Source organism: Nerophis lumbriciformis, linkage group LG21, assembly GCF_033978685.3.
Source record: "Nerophis lumbriciformis linkage group LG21, RoL_Nlum_v2.1, whole genome shotgun sequence".
NCBI lineage: Eukaryota > Metazoa > Chordata > Actinopteri > Syngnathiformes > Syngnathidae > Nerophis > Nerophis lumbriciformis.
The window spans coordinates 42,935,001-42,957,627 of record NC_084568.2 but is presented as its reverse complement, the minus strand read 5'-3'; the positions used below and the strand labels follow the sequence as shown (position 1 = coordinate 42,957,627).

Sequence of the window (22,627 nt, the reverse complement as noted above, 5' to 3'; positions counted from 1 at the left end):
GCGGCTTATAACCCGGTGCGCTTTATATATGGATTAATATTAAGATTCATTTTCATAAAGTTTCGGTCTCGCAACTACGGTAAACAGCCGCCATCTTTTTTCCCCGTAGAAGAGGAAGTGCTTCTTCTTCTACGCAAGCAACCGCCAAGGTAAGCACCCGCCCCCATAGAACAGGAAGCGCTTCTTCTTCTACTGTAAGCAACCACCCGCCCGCGTAAAAGAAGAAAAAGCGCGCGGATATTACCGTACGTTTCATTTCCTTTGTGTGTTTACATCTGTAAAGACCACAAAATGGCTCCTACTAAGCGTCAGGGATCCGGTTCATGAAAAGACGCAATCTCTCCATCCGCACACGGACTACTATTTCACAGCAACTGCCTAAAGACTTTCAAGAAAAGCTGGCTACTTTCCGTGCATATTGTAAAAACAAGATAGCTGAAAAAAAGATCCGGCCAGAGAACATTATCAACATGGACGAGGTTCCACTGACTTTTGATATTCCTGTGAACCGCACTGTGGATACAACGGGAGCACGTACGGTGAATATTCGCACCACAGGGAATGAGAAGTCATCCTTCACTGTGGTTCTAGCTTGCCATGCTAATGGCCAGAAACTTCCACCCATGGTGATATTCAAAAGGTAGACCTTGCCAAAAGAGACCTTTCCAGCCGGCGTCATCATAAAAGCTAACTCGAAGGGATGGATGGATGAAGAAAAGATGAGCGAGTGGTTAAGGTAAGTTTACGCGAAGAGGCCGGGTGGCTTTTTTCACGCAGCTCCGTCCATGTTGATATACGACTCCATGCGCGCCCACATCACGCTGGTTTTTAATATATTATTAAAGTTTGACTGACCTATCTGACTGTTTTTTTGACATTCCTTTAGCGCAGTTAGATGCGGCTTATAACACGGGGCGGCTTATAGGTGGACAAAGTTTTGAAATATGCCGTTCATTGAAGGCGCGGCTTATAACCCAGGGCGCCTTATGGTGCGGAAAATACGGTACCCCCGCAGGAATAAATTAATAGGCTGTTCCTCGGAAATAAATTTGAATTAAGACGGCTTTTTTTAGTCATCTCTCGCCAGTGCATTTCCATACTCCTGACTCTATCCCTCCACAAAGCGGCCGGCAGGAAATAGGCATTCAGTGCTTTCTAGATGACTCCCTGAAATAAAGGAATCGGGCAGGGAAAATGAGAACAATGAATAATGAAAGGCTGAACGAGATGTGCCTGACCCGTTGCAATTCACACAACCTGTGCCGACGCAGAGAGCCATGTATGAAATTGAAGGTTGTGATCGGCGGAGTGGAAAGAGCCCATATGTGGGGGCCCATTAGAGTGAGAGGAAACAAATAGCTTTCCCCCAGTGCACGTATAATCACTTGATTGAAGCAAAAAAAACCCTCTGGGTCCAGATAAATGCAACATTTTGCTGCTGTAAGATCGATGACATATTTCCTCTCATTGGAAACAGCCCACATTTCTTCAGGCAACAGAGCAATTTTCTAGCTTGTTGCAAAACTTTGTATTACCTACCTTGAGTTTGCAAGGCGGTCACAAAAGTAGAGCAAAGACCTCCAAGCTCCAAAGATAATGCCAGAGAGATGCGCTGTCCTCCTTTCTCTCAGCAAGCTCTATGGACTGGGAAGAAGCAGGAACAGGTTACTTAATTGGCACCTTTACTTCAATCCATACAAAAAACCTATCAGGGCTCTTCTTTTACCTTTGTACCTCCACTCTGTTGTTGTTGTTGTTGGCACTGCTCCACTCCAGTCCTGTAGGTGGCGATATTTCACATTAAAAAATCATCACCAAGAAACAAAATGACAATCAAATCTTCTCTGGATCTGCATTTTCGTAAAAATTAAATATATACCGTATTTTCCGGACTATAAGGCGCACTTAAAATCTTTTTTTTCTCAAAAGTCAACAGTGCGCCTTTTAACCCAGTGCGCCGAATGTAGGAAATAATTCTGGTTTTGCTTACCGACCTCGAAGCTATTTTATTTGGTACATGGTAGGGATGTCCCGATCCGATATTTGCCAAAAAATGCGTATCGGCAAGGCATGGGAAAATGCCGATCCAGATCCATCCATTTTCTACCGCTTATTCCCTTTGGGGTCGCGGGGGGCGCTGGAGCCTATCTCAGCTACAATCGGGCGGAAGGCGGGGTACACCCTGGACAAGTCGCCACCTCATCGCAGGGCCAACACAGATAGACAGACAACATTCACACTCACATTCACATACTAGGGCCAATTTAGTGTTGCCAATCAACTTATCCCCAGGTGCATGTCTTTGGAAGTGGGAGGAAGCCGGAGTACCCGGAGGGAACCCACGCAGTCACGGGGAGAACATGCAAACTCCACACAGAAAGATCCCGAGCCCGGGATTGAACCCAAGACTACTCAGGACCTTCGTATTGTGAGGCAGATGCACTAACCCCTCTGCCACCGTGAAGCCCCGATCCAGATCCAGTTAAAAAAAAACTCCGGTCCGTGTTTTCCAACGCACTGATTTAAATAATACATTCCACTTTTCTGCTGCTCCCTAATTTCCGTACCGCATTTTCCAGCACACCTTCAACACATCCACAATTCTCACGCAGTTGCTTTTAGCTGCTGGCATTACACGACCGGCTCTTCTCACTCTTTCCTGTGTCTCCCTCTCACAGACAGCAAGCGCACCTTCTTACACACGTCACATACTGTCACGTCACACGTCACATACTGTCACGTCATACGTCACATACTGTCACGTCATACGTCACATACTGTCACGTCATACGTCACATACTGTCACGACATACGTCACATACTGTCACGTCATACGTCACATACGTATACGTCCTCCCCGAGCAGAGAGGTAGCAGCATGGCTAACGTTAGCTGTGATGCTAGCGCAGCCGTGCGAGCAACGCTCCCTCTAAGGTGCTGGCCTGTGCAATTGCGCACTGTTTAAGCGTCCTCTGCGCATAGCAAATCTATGCCACGCACAAAATCAAATTAAAAAAATAAGCGCATAACAATTTTCGACACACCGACACGACAGAGACAACAGTTTTCGTCATCATTGTTCAAATATTGTGACGTCTGTCGAGACGCTTATCTCCATTCGGTGCCACACGTCCACACCATCAAAATGCAGAGGCAAAACTTTCCACATCAACACCGTATGAAAAAATTAGTGATTTTTTTAGTTGTGATTTCCTTCTCTGCATGAAAGTTTAAAAGTAGCATATATTAATGCAGTATGAAGAAGAATGTTTTAATGTAGACATGCAAGCCTTGAAAGAACATTTTGAAAATCAAGACTACATTTCCTGCAAATGGGTGCATTTCTACCCTATATTTTAACTTTAGATTTATTCTCATATCAAACTCTTTTGGCTGTCTTTTTGACACTTACCCTCCACACCCTGGATTATAAATAATGTAAATAATTCAATGTGATTATCTTGTGTGATGACTGTATTATGATGATAGTATATATCTGATAGTATATATCTGTATCATGAATCAATTTAAGTGGACCCCGACTTAAACAAGTGTAAAAACTTATTGGGGTGTTACCATTTAGTGGTCAATTGTACGGAATATGTACTTCACTGTGCAACCTACTAATAAAAGTCTCAATCAATCAATCAAAACACATAGAATCATCATACTGCTGTGATTATATGCATCAAGTGTTCATTCAAGGCTAAGGCAAAATATCCACATATATATCGTGTATCGCAATGTGGCCTTAAAATATCACAATATTAAAAAAAGGCCATATCGCCCAGCCCTAGTTCAATGATGCCATTTCTGTATAATTTTGTCTATTTTGTGTTTATCCTTGAATAAACAGGTCAGTTTCTTGTTACCAACCATTGTGTATTATTCAAACTCCCCTAATTCAGCTGGCTAGTTGTTATCAAGAGTACTAAAACCCTTTTCAACATTTCAACTAAGTAGGCTAAATAACTTTAAACTTTAATACATGCTTGGATAGGCCAGTATCGGTCAGTATCGGATCGGAAATGCAAAAACAATATCGGTATCGGATCGGAAGTGCAAAAACCTGGATCGGGACATCCCTAGTACATGGTGTAATGATAAGTGTGACCAGTAGATGGCAGTCACACATAAGAGATTTGTGTAGACTGCAATATGACTCAAGTAAACAACACAAATGTTATATGTTCCATTGAAAATATAGAACATTGCACACGGCGCTCAAAAATCTATCAAAATGTTTTAGTAGGACTTTGGTAAGCTATGAAGCCGCACCGCTTGATGGATTGTACTGTCAGCTGAATAAAAAAATCAAACTTTGAAAAAATCAGATTTGGTCCACTGTGGCCTGCTGTGTAAACATAGTCTTAGAGTTATGCTGCTAACAAAGAACAATGCAGGCAAAGCTACTGCTGTATCAAAACAAATGTTGTTGGAGAAAAACTAACACTCTAGTTTCATTGTTTGGATCTACACATGTATTCCTCAATATCCTCATCCCAACAAGAATGCTTTCCTTCGATAACCTCTTCGACATCCCTCCACCAAGTTTTGGTAATAAGTAAGTAAGCAAGTACATCTTATTTATAAAGCGGTTTTCACAGATAAAATCACAAAAGTTCTGTACAAAACATAGGTGAAATAAAACAATTCAATTAAAACAGGGGCAACATCATAAAAAGGATACAAAGGTAATTAAAATGATAGTTAAAGGGGAACATTATCACAATTTCAGAATGGTTAAAACCATTAAAAATCAGTTCCCAGTGGCTTATTATATTTTTCGAAGTTTTTTTCAAAATTTTACCCATCACGCAATATCCCTAAAAAAAGCTTCAAAGTGCCTGATTTTAACCACCCGTCCATTTTTCTGTGACGTCACATAGTGAAGCCAACACAAACAAACATGGCGGAAAGAACAGCAAGCTATAGCGACATTAGCTCGGATTCAGACTCGGATTTCAGCGGCTTAAGCGATTCGACAGATTACGCATGTGTTGAAACGGATGGTTGTAGTGTGGAGGCAGGTAGCGAAAACCAAATTGGAGAAGAAACTGAAGCTATTGAGCCATATCGGTTTGAACCGTATGCAAGCGAAACCGACGAAAACGACACGACAGCCAGCGACACGGGAGAAAGCGAGGACGAATTCGGCGATGGCCTTCTAACCAACGATTGGTATGTGTTTGTTTGGCATTAAAGGAAACTAACAACTATGAACTAGCTTTACAGCATATGAAATACATTTGGCAACAACATGCACTTTGAGAGTGCAGACAGCCCAATTTTCATCAATTAATATATTCTGTAGACATACCCTCATCCGCGCTCTTTTCCTGAAAGCTGACCTGTCCAGTTTTGGAGTTGATGTCAGCAGGCCAGGGAAGCTAGGGTCGATAGGGGGTTTAGCTCGCTCGTCTGCGGGAACAAACTGCCGCCATTGCTGGCCGTGCTACCGAGGTCCTTTGTCCCTGAATTGCTCACACACTCCGGCAGATTCAATGGGGGTCTGGCGGCAGATTTCTTTGACTTTATCGTTGTAAATGCATCTGCTTTGAGTGTCGCAGGATATCCACACATTCTTGCCATCTCTGTCGTAGCATAGCTTTCGTCGGTAAAGTGTGCGGAACAAACGTCCAATTTCTTGCCACTTTGGCATCTTTGGGCCACTGGTGCAACTTGAATCCGTCCCTGTTGGTGTTGTTACACCCTCCGACAACACACCGACGAGGCATGATGTCTCCAAGGTACGGAAAAACAGTCGAAAAAACGGAAAATAACAGAGCTGATTTGACTCGGTGTTTGAGAAAATGGCGGATTGCTTCCCGATGTGACGTCACGTTCGAGAGCGAATATTAGAAAGGCGTTTAATTCGCCAAAATTCACCCATTTAGAGTTCGGAAATCGGTTGAAAAAATATATGGTCTTTTTTCTGCAACATCAAGGTATACAGGTAAAAGCCAGTAAATTAGAATATTTTGAAAAACTTGATTTATTTCAGTAATTGCATTCAAAAGGTGTAACTTGTACATTATATTTATTCATTGCACACAGACTGATGCATTCAAATGTTTATTTCATTTAATTTTGATGATTTGAAGTGGCAACAAATGAAAATCCAAAATTCCGTGTGTCACAAAATTAGAATATTACTTAAGGCTAATACAAAAAAGGGATTTTTAGAAATGTTGGCCAACTGACACCAGCAGATGACATGGCACCCCAAACCATCACCCAACCATGCAAATTTTGCATTTCCTTTGGAAATCGAGGTCCCAGAGTCTGGAGGAAGACAGGAGAGGCACAGGATCCACGTTGCCTGAAGTCTAGTGTAAAGTTTCCACCATCAGTGATGGTTTGGGGTGCCATGTCATCTGCTGGTGTCGGTCCACTCTGTTTCCTGAGATCCAGGGTCAACGCAGCCGTCTACCAGCAAGTTTTAGAGCACTTCATGCTTCCTGCTGCTGACCTGCTCTATGGAGATGGAGATTTCAAGTTCCAACAGGACTTGGCGCCTGCACACAGCGCAAAATCTACCCGTGCCTGGTTTACGGACCATGGTATTTCTGTTCTAAATTGGCCCGCCAACTCCCCTGACCTTAGCCCCATAGAAAATCTGTGGGGTATTGTGAAAAGGAAGATGCAGAATGCCAGACCCAAAAACGCAGAAGAGTTGAAGGCCACTATCAGAGCAACCTGGGCTCTCATAACACCTGAGCAGTGCCAGAAACTCATGGACTCCATGCCACGCCGCATTAACGCAGTAATTGAGGCAAAAGGAGCTCCAACCAAGTATTGAGTATTGTACATGCTCATATTTTTCATTTTCATACTTTTCAGTTGGCCAACATTTCTAAAAATCCCTTTTTTGTATTAGCCTTAAGTAATATTCTAATTTTGTGACACACGGAATTTTGGATTTTCATTTGTTGCCACTTCAAATCATCAAAATTAAATGAAATAAACATTTGAATGCATCAGTCTGTGTGCAATGAATAAATATAATGTACAAGTTACACCTTTTGAATGCAATTACTGAAATAAATCAAGTTTTTCAAAATATTCTAATTTACTGGCTTTTACCTGTATATTGACGCTTACATAGGTCTGGTGATAATGTTCCCCTTTAAAAGGTGCATTAACTAAAAGCTTTACTAAAAAGAGAAGTTTTCAAATGTTTCTTAAAAGTGTCAACACAGTCAAGATCACGGAGGAACTGGTGCAAGTTGTTCCAGAGTCTGGGAGATATAGCCCGCAATGCCAAGTCTCCACAGGTTTTAAAAGGAGTTTTTGGGATGTTTAGAAGACCCTGGCCTGAAGACCTTGAAGAGTAGGGGCATAGCAGGTCAGTGATGTACTGAGGGGCCCCACCATGAAACTCACGGAAAGTCAGGACTAAAATCTTAAATTTTATGCGGAATTTGACTGGAAGCCAATGAAGACTGGATCAAATGTGAGTGATCTGGGCTAGTCTGGGTGCACCGCTCTAAAGTCTAGCAGCTGCATTTTGTACCGTCTGAAGTCTCTTTGGTGTTGACTTGTTGAAAAGAGTGAAGATAGAATTGCAATAGTCAATACCAGATGAAATGAACGCATGAATGATCATTTAACAGCTTTTGACTAAGTGGCAACAGTAACCGTCCTTTCTGCGAGCCTTCAAAATGTTTGATCGAAAAGTAGATTTTGAGCTACGAACATGCAAGTTTCAAGGTTTTATTGGTCACATGCAGAGTACACCACAGTGAAAGGCTTTTTTCCACGCTCTTCAGATATTGCGTACAGTGGGATCCAAACACTAGTTGCTGACTCTAATACACTAAATACAAAAAAATACAACAATTTGAATAGCTCTGATGTACATTAATTACAAGACAATAAGTTGCACAATAAGTCCCAGTAGTTATGGTAGAAGTATCAGTACAAGTAAAAGTACAGTAGTCACATACAGTACCAGTGCAATGTTAAATAGTATAACAGTATATACTAGAGATGCGCGGATAGGCAATTATTTCATCCGCAAACGCATCAGAAAGTCGTCAACCATCCGCAATCCACCCGATCTAACATTTGATCAGAACCGCATCCGCCCGCCATCCGCCCGCACCCGCCCGTTGTTATATATCTAATATAGACGATGCAAGGCATTAGTGAGGTTATAAAGCTTTTGCCTGTTAAAGAAAGGAGACTGATCCAATGCAGCACAGACATTCGCGTGCCACGCTGTCACGACCCAGACGCACACCAGTGCGCAATCATATGGGAGCCGCGCTGAGCGCACCTCCAAGCGCGTCTCGCTGCCGGCGACGGCCGGGTATATGGGCCCGACGCTCCAGCGCCATCCATTTTCAGGGCTAGTTGATTCGGCAGGTGGGTTGTTACACACTCCTTAGCGGGTTCCGACTTCCATGGCCACCGTCCTAGCTGCTGTCTATCAACCAGGGTGAGCCCCACCCCTTTCATGAGCGCACTGCGCGCGGAGTGACCCCTGTTACGCGCCCCCGGCAACAGGGGTGGCGGGCAGGTAAGCTGCGCGGGCGGAGCGCGCGGAGTGACCCCTGTTATGAGCCCCCGGCCACGGGGGTGGCGGGCAGGTAAGCTGCTTACCTGCTGCGCGTGACGCCGGCCGCGGCGAAGGCGGTCGAGGCGGGGTGTCGGTGCGGTGGGCGCGGTGGTGACCCTGGACGTGCGTCGGGCCCTCCTCGCGGATCGCCTCAGCTACGGCTCCCGGTGGGGCCCTCTCGGGGGAAGGGGCCTCGGTCCCGGACCCCGGCGAGGCGTCCCTTCTCCGCTCCGTAAAAGTGTCCATCTCTTTTTCTTTTTTTTTCTTCTGTTGTGGCATATGCTGCAGGTGCCTGCTCGTTTTTCGTATGTGGGTAACAACATTTAACTATGTATATATATTTACCAATTGGTTTAACTGCCACCCGCCTGAATCTATTTAAAATCTAATTGTTTTTTATTTCAACCACCCGACCTGACCCGCGGATAAAATCTAATTTTTTTTAATTTCATCCGCCAGATCCGCGGATAATCCGCGGACTCCGCGGTTGTGCCCGCAAACCGCGCATCTCTAGTATATACAGTATACACCAGGGGTGCTCATTACGTCGATCGCGATCTACCGGTCGATCTCGGAGGGTGTGTCAGTCGATCACCAGCCAGGCATTAAAAAAATAGTCCTAAAAATGAGCGATCATAAATCTTCACTATGACGTCACTTTGGTCACTTGATTGACATTCACGGCACCCGAGGGTCTTCTGAGATGACGCTGGCTGCTGCCAGCTCATTAAAATTACCGACTGGAAGGCGAGAAACACTTTATTTCAACAGACTCTGGCGCCGTACCTGTCGTCAAAACTCCAAAGACCGACTGCACAGTTGCACAATAAAAGCTCTGCTTCATCCTGCCTGCGCTACCAAAATAAGAGTCTCAGAAAGCTGGCGTGCACAAGCGAGCAAGCTACGGAGTTTGCCGACAATGTATTTCTTGTAAAGTGTATACAAAGGAGTACGGAAGCTGGACAAATAAGATGCCAAAAACCAACCACTTTCATGTGGTATTGGACAGAAAGGAGGACTTTTTTTCTCCTCCATTCGAAAATGCGGACGTTATCATCACTACTGTCTGATTCCTATCAATGCAAGTCATCAGAATCAGGTAATACACCAACTTATATTCTTGTCTTCATGAAAGAAAGGAATCTATATGTGTTAAACATGCTTGTATTATCTTTAACTTGTTAACAATATTAACTATATGTGTTAAACATGCTTGTATTATCTTTAACCACCTTTAACTTGTTAACAATATTAACTACTGTATTTTCCGCACTATTAGCCGCACCTAAAAACCACAAATTTACTCAAAAGCTGACAGTGCGGCTTACAACCCGGTGCGCTTTATATATGGATTAATATTAAGATTCATTTTCATAAAGTTTCGGTCTCGCAACTACGGTAAACAGCCGCCATCTTTTTTCCCCGTAGAAGAGGAAGTGCTTCTTCTTCTACGCAAGCAACCGGCAAGGTAAGCACCCGCCCCCATAGAACAGGAAGCGCTTCTTCTTCTACTGTAAGCAACCACCCGCCCCCATAGAAGAAGAAGAAGCGCGCGGATATTACGTTTCATTTCCTTTGTGTGTTTACATCTGTAAAGACCACAAAATGGCGACAGGTTTCCGGTTCATGAAAAGACGCAATCTCTCCATCCGCACACGGACTACTATTTCACAGCAACTGCCTAAAGACTTTCAAGAAAAGCTGGCTACTTTCCGTGCATATTGTAAAAACAAGATAGCTGAAAAAAAGATCCGGCCAGAGAACATTATCAACATGGACGAGGTTCCACTGACTTTTGATATTCCTGTGAACCGCACTGTGGATACAACGGGAGCACGTACGGTGAATATTCGCACCACAGGGAATGAGAAGTCATCCTTCACTGTGGTTCTAGCTTGCCATGCTAATGGCCAGAAACTTCCACCCATGGTGATATTCAAAAGGAAGACCTTGCCAAAAGAGACCTTTCCAGCCGGCGTCATCATAAAAGCTAACTCGAAGGGATGGATGGATGAAGAAAAGATGAGCGAGTGGTTAAGGTAAGTTTACGCGAAGAGGCCGGGTGGCTTTTTTCACGCAGCTCCGTCCATGTTGATATACGACTCCATGCGCGCCCACATCACGCTGGTTTTTAATATATTATTAAAGTTTGACTGACCTATCTGACTGTTTTTTTGACATTCCTTTAGCGCAGTTAGATGCGGCTTATAACACGGGGCGGCTTATAGGTGGACAAAGTTTTGAAATATGCAGTTCATTGAAGGGCACCTTATGGTGTGGAAAATACGGTATTAAAGATACTTGTATTATCATTAAACACCTTTAATGTATTAACAATATTAACTATATGTGTTAAACATGCTTGCATTATCATTAAACACCTTTAACTTGTTAACAAAAACATATATTTCATAAATAAGTAAATATAAATTATATGTATGAATGACGACTTGATCAATTGAAAAGTAGCTCGCCTGCAGAAAAAGTGTGAGCACCCCTGGTATACACAGTATATACAGTATAGGAAGTAATACATATTAAGGTGTCTACAGTTCTTTTGGCAGTTAAGGTAATGGAACAGTATGACTTCTTTATACTCTTGTTTTTACATTATTTACAGTCATTGAATGAAGAGTATTGTAGTCCGGTAATTACAGTGGTAAGTAAAGTGATTCTTCTGCAATTGTGATAAGGTCAAGGTCAAGGTCAAGGTTCAACTTTATTGTCCCCGCGGGGAAATTTGTCTTGGGCACAGTGCATCATTGCTTTCTTAACATACCCAAAAACAACAGAACAAAAACACAAGCATAGACACAACCACAACCATACAACTAACATTTAAACATCAGAACATGGAGCTTGATAGACATAGGTGGCACTTTGATGTAGGCATAAAATCTACAGTATGGAGATAAAGATAAAGTACCAATGTGCATTGCACTAGAGCTCATGGATAAAGTGTTGTGTGCTAAAGTGCTTAGTTCTAAAGTGCTATGTGCTAAAGTGCTATGTGCTAAAAAAGTGCTAACCTATGTATTAAAATTCTATTGCACATTGTTGGTCAGCTTAATGGAGGCTGGAACAAATGATAATTTAAGGCGGTTAGATTTGCATAGTGGGACCCGGAGTCTTCTCCCTGATGGCATGGTTCCATATTCAGGAAAGAGTGGGTGTTGTGAGTTGGAAATAATTTTCTTAGCTTTTTTCCTAACTGCCTGCTCATAGATGCTCTGTATAGGCTCATATTCTTTCCTCCCTACGATTTTCATTGCCATTTTATGCATGCCGGCCAGTTTGCTTTTTAGCTTTTAGGTTGCCAAACCATGAGGTGATCCCGTATCTAATGATGCTCTCTACAATGGCACGGTAGAAAATCATCATGATATGGCTGCTTACGCCGTACAATCTTAATCTTCGCAAAAAATATAGCCTCTGTGTTAATCAGCGGTGCAGTTGAGCAGTCTGATGGCTAAACTTAGCCTTTATTGGTGGGGATAATCAATATAACAAACGCCTGGATAAGGGACTTCCTAATGGACCGACCCCAGAATGTGAGACTTGGCCCGCACCTCTCATCCTCCCGCACGCTGAGCATCGGCTCCCCACAGGGCTGTGTGCTGAGCCCCCTCCTCTACTGCCTTTACACCCATGACTGCAGTCCGGCCCACAGTGACAACCTTACCGTCAAGTTCGCCGACGATACCACAGTGGTCGGGCTCATCTCCAGGGGTGACGAGGCTGCCTACAGAGAGGAGGTCCTGAAGCTGACGGCCTGGTCTTCGGAGAACAACCTCGCTCTCAACACCAGCAAGACCAGAGAGATCATCGTCGACTTCAGGAGGAGCAGCACCGACCCTGCCCCTCTCTACATCAACGGCGAGCGTGTAGAGAGGGTCCACACCTTCAGGTACCTTGGAGTCCACATCTCTAATGACTTCTCCTGGACAGTCAACACCACATCAATCATCAAGAAGGCTCAGCAGCGGCTACACTTCCTTAGAGTCCTCGGGAAGTACAACCTAAAGCCTGACCTGCTGCTGACCTTCTACCGCTCGTCCATCGAGAGCCTGCTGACCTACTGTATTACGGTATGGTACGGCAGCTGCACTGCAGCAGACAGGGAGAGGCTGCAAAGAGTGGTCAAGACGGCTCAGAAGATCATCGGCCGCCCTCTCCCCTCTCTGACGGACATCTACACCTCCCGCTGCCTCAACAGAGCCAGTGCCATAATCAAGGACAGCACCCACCCTGGCTCTGACCTGTTCCACCTGCTGCCCTCTGGGAAGCGCTACAGGTGCATTAAAACCAAAACAAACAGGCTAAAGAACAGCTTCTTCCCCAGGGCCATAACCATCCTGAACGGACTGCCCCATTGTCCCTCATAAGTGACTTCTCTTCGGTGCAATAACCCATTCCACCAACCACCCTGTTTTTTTTTGGGTTTTTTTCATGTATATATTCATTTCACACCATATTCATTGCACTTCTACATTTTTTATATTTTTATATATTTGCACATTGTTTTTTTTGTTTTTTGTTTTTTCTAGCATGCACACATCGCACTGTATGGAATGGCCTCAATCTCGTTACCTTGCGTAATGACAATAAAGCTGATTCTGATTCTGATTCTATAAGCAAACGGCATTGCACAAGATGCTAGCATGACGATCATTCGAGATTGGAAAGCGCACTCTTCTGCCTGAACAACATACAGTAGCTAAGGAAAGCAAGGCAAAACCTTTGCTTCTTCCATTTACAAAAAAAAAAAAGAGTCTAGCCCTCCAGCTCCCAGTGCAATTCTAGCATGAAGGAGTCATCCTGAGCACTTAAATCTTTCTAATCCCCCTCAACAATCACCAGCAGACCCCTAGCCCCCAGCATCCAGCTTGCTGGGGCCCTGACAGTGGAGTTAAGTCCAAGCTCTACAAATGAAATTTGGAGCATCAAAACAATATGCGCTGGCTAGCTGGTGTTGTGGACTGGGATCAAGCACTTATTGAGCCGTGTGTGACACCCCACTGCTGTGTGGGGTCACATAGAGCTCTTCACCATTTATCAATTTGTAGTGCAGCCACAAGCCAAGACTTGTTACAACGTTCCAAGTGTGGCAACAAAGTGAAGGTTTGAGGGGGTTAATTATGCTTTTTTTTTTGTTGACAATTTTGTCAGTTGTCAGGCACCTTGCAGGGACCCCGTGGCGCTTTTGAGCACCGGATAATTCTACCCTAGTCACCGATTTCAAGCGTGACTTTCACCCTCCAAATGTGGAAGTGCTGGTTGAAGAGGAGGCTGCTGGCGTTCTGTCAATGTGCACTGACTAAAACAAATGCATGTAAAACACCCACACTTAGTATCAGGCATGGGAGTTGAACTTCATGAAAAAAAGAGTGGAAATAAGCCGGGGAAATGTTTTATCCAGACGCAAATGTGGCCAACATTGTGGCTTTCCTGGACGTGGTCTACAGCAGTGGTCCCCAACCATTTTTGAGCTAAGGCACATTTTTTGCGTTGAAAAAATGCGGAGGCACACCACCAGCAGAAATCATAAACTCAGTTGACAGTAAAAAGTCGTTGCCGCAATTGTTGGATGTGACTTTAAAGCATAACCAAGCATGCATCACTATAGCTCTTGTCTCAAAGTAGGTGTACTGTCACCACCTGTCACATCACACCCTGACTTATTTGGAGTGTTTTGGTTGTGCTCCTGTGTATAGTGTAGGGATGTCCCGAATCCGATATTTGGATCGGATCGGCCGCCGATATTTGCCAAAAAACGCGTATCGCATACCTGCCAACTTTTGAAATCAGAAAAACCTAGTAGCCAGGGTCCAAGGGCCGCAGGCCCCGGTAGGTCCAGGACAAAGTCCTGGTGGAGGGTTCAGGGCTTCGCCCCCCGACGCAAAATGATTATTAGCATTCAGACAGGTTAAAATGTTGCTAAAACCATCACTTTTCTATCAGTCACAGTGACTTTTCAAAACAAAAATATTACAGCAAAAATCATATGGGTTGATTGACATGTTTATTCTGTAAGCTAACTTCAATAGTTTGAAATTATTTTGACAGTTAATGCCAGTTATCCTGTCAACCTTTCACAAGACTTCAATTTGTTCATTGAAAGTATAAACAGTATAAACACTTTTTACAGTAAACAAATGGTAAAACAGTACTAAACAATTCCATTAAAAAAAAAATTGGTGTCATTAACTTTCTGTCCAAGCTTGTATAATCTACTGCCTTGTTCAATTGTAAAAAATATTCTGTGCCTAAAATTCACATTTCTATCACAATGATCATACTGTAAACATGGTAAGCTAACTTCATTAAAATTAATAGTCCTGTCAATAGCAACTCAAATGTAGTTTTTTTGTAAGCCTTTCAAAAGTATTCAAAATATGAAAAATGAATGAAAATTAATTGAAGCCATCAGACACTTGAAAAGTGGCACATCACATCTCTAATGTAATCATTTGAACTTTTCAACAGAAATAGCACTGCAAAAATATTAAGGACATACTTCTGTATTTTGGTAGTTATGCTGTCAACATTTAACAAGATTTCTTCAACTTGGACTTGAAAGCATAAATAGTATAAACACTTTTAACAGTATGTCGTGCTGTGAAATACAGCCGACAGGATTGCGCACCAAACACGAAGCAAGACCAAAGCACATGCATGCTGCAGGAGAACAAAGGACTTCTTTCATTTAAGGTTTGTGATAAACCATCAAACTCATTCGTTAAAAGGACTCTGTAGTAATATAAAGCGAATTTTTCTGGACATTATCATGCAAGAAAAGTTTATTTTTGGGACCGCGATCACCGCGTAATGATTTTTAAAGGTTGCATTACAAACATTTAACTGTCCCATGTGATCAGCCAGTGCGATTGGAAATCCATGCTCAATTATTGCCTCCGTAAATAAAACTTCGGCATTTATCACATCCAAAGAATCTGTTTGGGCGACGAAAAACGTTGAAAGTTTTCCACTTGTATCGCTAGCAACGGCATTAGACTTGTGTTTTTTTGTCCCAACGTGGTCTTTTACATCGCTAATTCCTCCGTGTCCGATCGAAAAATCTTGTCTGCACAAGGTGCAATTCGCGTAGTTTTCACCCTTTTTTTTTTTTTTAATTAATGAAAAACCGTATTTTTTATCACTGCAACCGTAACCCGGAATAGGTTGATGAAAACCGTACGAATTACGGGAAAACCGGAGTAGTTGGCAGGTATGGTATCGGCAAGGCATGGGAAAATGCCGATCCAGATCCAGTTTTAATAAAAACTCCGGCCCGTGTTTTCCAACGCACTGATTTAAATAATACATTCCACTTTTCTGCTGCTCCATAATTTCCGTTCCGCATTTTCCAGCACACCTTCAACACATCCATCTGTGGATTCTCACGCAGTTGCTTTTAGCTGCTGGCATTACACGACAGGCTCTTCTCACTCTTTTCTGTGTCTCCCTCTCACAGACAGCAAGCGCACCTTCTTACACACGTCACATACTGTCACGACATACGTCACATACTGTCACGTCATACGTCACATACTGTCACGTCATACGTCACATACTGTCACGTCATACGTCACATACTGTCACGTCATACGTCACATACTGTCACGTCATACGTCACATACTGTCACGTCATACGTCACATACTGTCACGTCATACGTCACATACTGTCACGTCATACGTCACATACTGTCACGTCATACGTCACATACTGTCACGTCATACGTCACATACTGTCACGTCATACGTCACATACGTATACGTCCTCCCCGAGAGATCATCGGCCGCCCTCTCCCCTCTCTGACGGACATCTACACCTCCCGCTGCCTCAACAGAGCCAGTGCCATCATCAAAGACAGCACCCACCCTGGCTCTGACCTGTTCCACCTGCTGCCCTCTGGGAAGCACTACAGGTGCATTAAAACCAAAACAAACAGGCTAAAGAACAGCTTCTTCCCCAGGGCCATAACCATCCTGAACGGACTGCCCCATTGTCCCTCATAACTGCCTTCTCTTCGGTGCAATAACCCATTCCACCAACCACCCTGTTTTTGTTTTGTTTTTTCATGTACCTATATATTCATTTCACACCATATTCATTGCACTTCTACATTTTTTAAATTTTTATATATTTGCACATTGTTTTTCTAGCATGCACACATCGCACTGTATGGAATGGCCTCAATCTCGTTACCTTGCGTAATGACAATAAAGCTGATTCTGATTCTGAGCAGAGAGGTAGCAGCATGGCTAACGTTAGCTGTGATGCTAGCACAGCCGTGCGAGCAACGCTCCCTCTAAGGTGCTCGCCTGTGCAATTGTGCACTGTTTAAGCGTCCTCTGCGCATAGCAAATCTATGCCACGCACAAAATCAAATAAAAAAATAAGCGCATAACAATTTTCGACACACGGACACGACAGAGAAAACAGTTTTCGTCATCATTGTTCAAATATTGTGACGTCTGTCGAGACGCTTATCTCCATTCGGTGCCACACGTCCACACCATCAAAATGCCGAGGCAAAAATTTCCGCATAAACACCGTATGAAAAAATTAGTGATTTTTTTAGTTGTGATTTCCTTCTCTGCATGAAAGTTTAAAAGTAGCATATATTAATGCAGTATGAAGAAGAATGTTTTAATGTAGACATGCAAGCCTTGAAAGAACATTTTGAAAATCAAGACTACATTTCCTGCAAATGGGTGCATTTCTACCCTATATTTTAACTTTAGATTTATTCTCATATCAAACTCTTTTGGCTGTCTTTTTGACACTTACATCCACACCCTGGATTATAAATAATGTAAATAATTCAATGTGATTATCTTGTGTGATGACTGTATTATGATGATAGTATATATCTGATAGTATATATCTGTATCATGAATCAATTTAAGTGGACCCCGACTTAAACAAGTGTAAAAACTTATTGTTGTGTTACCATTTAGTGGTCAATTGTACGGAATATGTACTTCACTGTGCAACCTACTAATAAAAGTCTCAATCAATCAATCAAAACACATAGAATCATCATACTGCTGTGATTATATGCATCAAGTGTTCATTCAAGGCTAAGGCAAAATATCGAGATATATATCGTGTATCGCAATATGGCCTTAAAATATGGCAATATTAAAAAAAGGCCATATCGCCCAGCCCTAGTTCAATGATGCCATTTCTGTTTGTCATGTATCATTTTGTCTATTTTGTGTTTATCCTTGAATAAACAGGTCAGTTTCTTGTTACCAACCATTGTGTATTATTCAAACTCCCCTAATTCAGCTGGCTAGTTGTTATCAAGAGTACTAAAACCCTTTTCAACATGATTCTGACAACTAAGTAGGCTAAATAACTTTAAACTTTAATACATGCTCGGATAGGCCAGTATCGGTCAGTATCGGTATCGGATCGGAAGTGCAAAAACAATATCGGTATCGGATCGGAAGTGCAAAAACCTGGATCGGGACATCCCTAGTATAGTGTTTTACTTCTTGTCTTGCGCTCCTATTTTGGTGGCTTTTTCTCTTTTTTTGGTATTTTCCTGTAGCAGTTTCATGTCTTCCTTTGAGCGATATTTCCCGCATCTACTTTGTTTTAGCAATCAAGAATACTTCAGTTGTTTTTATCCTTTTTTGTGAGGACATTGTTGATTGTCATGTCATGTTCTGATGTACATTGTGGACGCCGTCTTTGCTCCACAGTAAGTCTTTGCTGTCGTCCAGCATTCTGTTTTTGTTTACTTTGTAGCCAGTTCAGTTTTAATTTAGTTCTGCATAGCTTTCCCTAAGCTTTAATGCCTTTTCTTAGGGGCACTCACTTTTTGTTTTAAGCATTAGACACCTTTTTACCTGCACCCTGCCTCCCACTGTTTACGACATCTACAAAGCAATTAGCTACCTGCTGCCACCTACTGATATGGAAGAGTATTACACAGTTACTCTGCCGAGCTCTAGACAGCACCGACACTCAACTACAACACATCCTTTTTTGTGAGGACATTGTTGATTGTCATGTCATGTTGGGATGTACATTGTGGACGCCGTCTTTGCTCCACAGTAAGTCTTTGCTGTCGTCCAGCATTCTGTTTTTGTTTACCTTCTCCCTGAGTCCCACTAAAGCAGTGTTTTTCAACCTCTTTTGAGCGTTGAAAAAATGAACTGCTTCAGTGATGGCTGTGTGCATTGTTCTTCCTCATCATACATGCTACCTGCTGGAAATGGTTTGGTCCCTACTTTAGTTTAAAGTTTAAAACATAAGTTTAAAAAAACATGCCTGAGCAAGAGGAGAAAAACATAGATATTTTATCTTTTTCAATAGTCTGCAAGAGAAAACTCTAATGTATTGATGAAATGGATATGTCGCCCAGGTCCACGAGTGGCACTTCTGACCAGTTTGTTTCCACAATTGTCGTAGCAGAGTTCACTTTGTGTGATCAAAAAGGCTTTAAATGTGTCCAAACTCTGTCTTGCTGCATCGCTTCAGGTTGCTGGACAACCCCTGAGCTAGCATTCTAGCTACGTAGTTAGCCTCCGGCTTGCGGTGCCTTCATTTGGAGGATGTCATCAACAAAAGGGGATCCTTAGCAAGTCTTTAATTGTGATGAGACCGAAAAAGATGCCACAGCGGACCTTTATTACAGCGGAGGAGAAAGCACTACCTGGACAAAAGCCGATGATGGATTGCCTCACACCACTAATTTGTGCTAACGCTAGCGGTGACTACGTGAAACCACTGCTCGTTTATAACTCGGAAACTCCCAAGGTGTTCAGTAATGGCACAAATAATCCCGGACACAAGGTAAAATGGTTTTCCTTTTTTTGTTTTTGAGTTCACCAATGAGACGTGTGTGCGTGTGTGTGGGTGTGTGTGTGTGTGTGTGTGTGTTTTTAGTGTTGACATTTAAGCTTGCTGTTATATTGTGTTTGGATAAAAACTAGATAATTTATACTTTTTTGGTACTATTTTTAATACATATTCCCTTTTTGTTCTATTTATACTGCTGTTTGGTTGTTTATTTGTAGTGCTTATATAGTTTTTACCATACTAATTGGTTTGTTTAGCTGTGTTTTATATACAGAACAATGTATACTTACTAGAGATGCGCGGATAGGCAATTATTTCATCCGCAACCGCATCAGAAAGTCGTCAACCATCCGCAATCCACCCGATCTAACATTTGATCAGAACCGCATCCGCCCGCCATCCGCCCGCACCCGCCCGCTGTTATATATCTAATATAGACGATGCAAGGCATTAGTGAGGTTATAAAGCTTTTGCCTGTTAAAGAAAGGAGACTGATCCAATGCAGCACAGACATTCGCGTGCCACGCTGTCACGACCCAGACGCACACCAGTGCGCAATCATATGGGAGCCGCGCTGAGCGCACCTCCAAGCGCGTCTCGCTGCCGGCGACGGCCGGGTATATGGGCCCGACGCTCCAGCGCCATCCATTTTCAGGGCTAGTTGATTCGGCAGGTGGGTTGTTACACACTCCTTAGCGGGTTCCAACTTCCATGGCCACCGTCCTAGCTGCTGTCTATATCAACCAGGGTGAGCCCCACCCCTTTCGTGAGCGCACTGCGCGCGGAGTGACCCCTGTTACGCGCCCCCGGCAACAGGGGTGGCGGGCAGGTAAGCTGCGCGGGCGGAGCGCGCGGAGTGACCCCTGTTACGAGCCCCCGGCCACGGGGGTGGCGGGCAGGTAAGCTGCTTACCTGCTGCGCGTGACGCCGGCCGCGGCGAAGGCGGTCGAGGCGGGGTGTCGGTGCGGTGGGCGCGGTGGTGACCCTGGACGTGCGTCGGGCCCTTCTCGCGGATCGCCTCAGCTACGGCTCCCGGTGGGGCCCTCTCGGGGGAAGGGGCCTCGGTCCCGGACCCCGGCGAGGCGTCCCTTCTCCGCTCCGTAAAAGTGTCCATCTCTTTTCTTTTTTTTTCTTCTGTTGTGGCATATGCTGCAGGTGCCTGCTCGTTTTTCGTATGTGGGTAACAACATTTAACTATGTATATATATTTACCAATTGGTTTAACTGCCACCCGCCTGAATCTATTTAAAATCTAATTGTTTTTTATTTCAACTGCCCGACCCGACCCAACCCGCGGATAAAATCTAATTTTTTTTAAATTTCATCCGTCCGACCCGCGGATAATCCGCGGACTCCGCGGTTGTGCCCGCAAACCGCGCATCTCTAATACTTACTGTGGTTTTATCGTTATTTCTTTGTAATCGTTTTTGCATTTGTACAACACTTTGGGGCAGTTGTGGCGGTTTTAAAATGGTGCTATATAAATAAATAAACCTGGAGCTTATTGTGAAGTATTTATTGCGGAGTACTAAACCACATCATACTTGTTTCATTCAATCAATACAAATATTAATAATTGAATGCATATTCTTTATCAAATGTTCTTTTTCTGTATTTGTTATTAGGTTTTATTTCCCCGACTGCATATTTTTAGATGCACTTGGCAATAAGTCCAAAACCTCACATTGACAAAATGGGAATCAAACCCTCCCCCTGGTTTTTTAATGAATGTTGTTCAGTGTGAGAGTCATATTGAAATTCAAGAATATACGCCCACACATGCAGTCATGCCAGCACTGACGCATTCATTACTGCTGGAAGAAGACAGTTGGCTTCACTACATATGACCACTGTAATCAATGTGTATGGAAATGAGCAAACAGTACATAGTCATTTTTATCATTTGCTGTCATTTTAAAGTGCCTATGAAAGTTATATACGTCCTTTCCATAACATGCGAGCAACGTTTTTCAACACCAAAAAGACTAAATGCAATTGAATTCTTTCTGAATAAAATCCTATTACCGTATATTCTGGCTAAAGACAATCCCAATTAAACAACAAGAGCAATTTGGCCTCAACCTTCAAGACTTCAAATTGAGTACATTAAAAACATGTTGGACAATAATCATATTATGATGAAAAAGCTGGAGTTCCTGAAACAAGCACATCCATGTGTGGGATAATCCATTAAACAAGTGACAATATACAGGTAAAAGCCAGTAAATTAGAATATTTTGAAAAACTTGATTTATTTCAGTAATTGCATTCAAAAGGTGTAACTTGTACATTATATTTATTCATTGCACACAGACTGATGCATTCAAATGTTTATTTCATTTAATTTTGATGATTTGAAGTGGCAACAAATGAAAATCCAAAATTCCGTGTGTCACAAAATTAGAATATTACTTAAGGCTAATACAAAAAAGGGATTTTTAGAAATGTTGGCCAACTGAAAAGTCTGAAAATGAAAAATATGAGCATGTACAATACTCAATACTTGGTTGGAGCTCCTTTTGCCTCAATTACTGCGTTAATGCGGCGTGGCATGGAGTCGATGAGTTTCTGGCACTGCTCAGGTGTTATGAGAGCCCAGGTTGCTCTGATAGTGGCCTTCAACTCTTCTGCGTTTTTGGGTCTGGCATTCTGCATCTTCCTTTTCACAATACCCCACAGATTTTCTATGGGGCTAAGGTCAGGGGAGTTGGCGGGCCAATTTAGAACAGAAATACCATGGTCCGTAAACCAGGCACGGGTAGATTTTGCGCTGTGTGCAGGCGCCAAGTCCTGTTGGAACTTGAAATCTCCATCTCCATAGAGCAGGTCAGCAGCAGGAAGCATGAAGTGCTCTAAAACTTGCTGGTAGACTGCTGCGTTGACCCTGGATCTCAGGAAACAGAGTGGACCGACACCAGCAGATGACATGGCACCCCAAACCATCACTGATGGTGGAAACTTTACACTAGACTTCAGGCAACGTGGATCCTGTGCCTCTCCTGTCTTCCTCCAGACTCTGGGACCTCGATTTCCAAAGGAAATGCAAAATTTGCATGGTTGGGTGATGGTTTGGGGTGCCATGTCATCTGCTGGTGTCGGTCCACTCTGTTTCCTGAGATCCAGGGTCAACGCAGCCGTCTACCAGCAAGTTTTAGAGCACTTCATGCTTCCTGCTGCTGACCTGCTCTATGGAGATGGAGATTTCAAGTTCCAACAGGACTTGGCGCCTGCACACAGCGCAAAAT

The 22,627-nt window shown here is 43.2% G+C and overlaps 1 long non-coding RNA gene across 1 annotated transcript in view; it reads right to left on the bottom strand.

Moving 5' to 3' along the window:
- Positions 1–1,558: 1,558 nt before the first annotated feature.
- Positions 1,559–22,627, bottom strand: part of LOC140679688 (uncharacterized) — a 66,196-nt gene continuing 45,127 nt past the window's right edge. The window contains exons 3-4 of the long non-coding RNA XR_012051060.1: positions 1,727–1,778; positions 1,559–1,644 (exon numbers count right to left, since the gene is read on the bottom strand). This is a non-coding gene — a long non-coding RNA (uncharacterized lncRNA). The remainder of the gene's footprint in view (positions 1,645–1,726; positions 1,779–22,627) is intronic.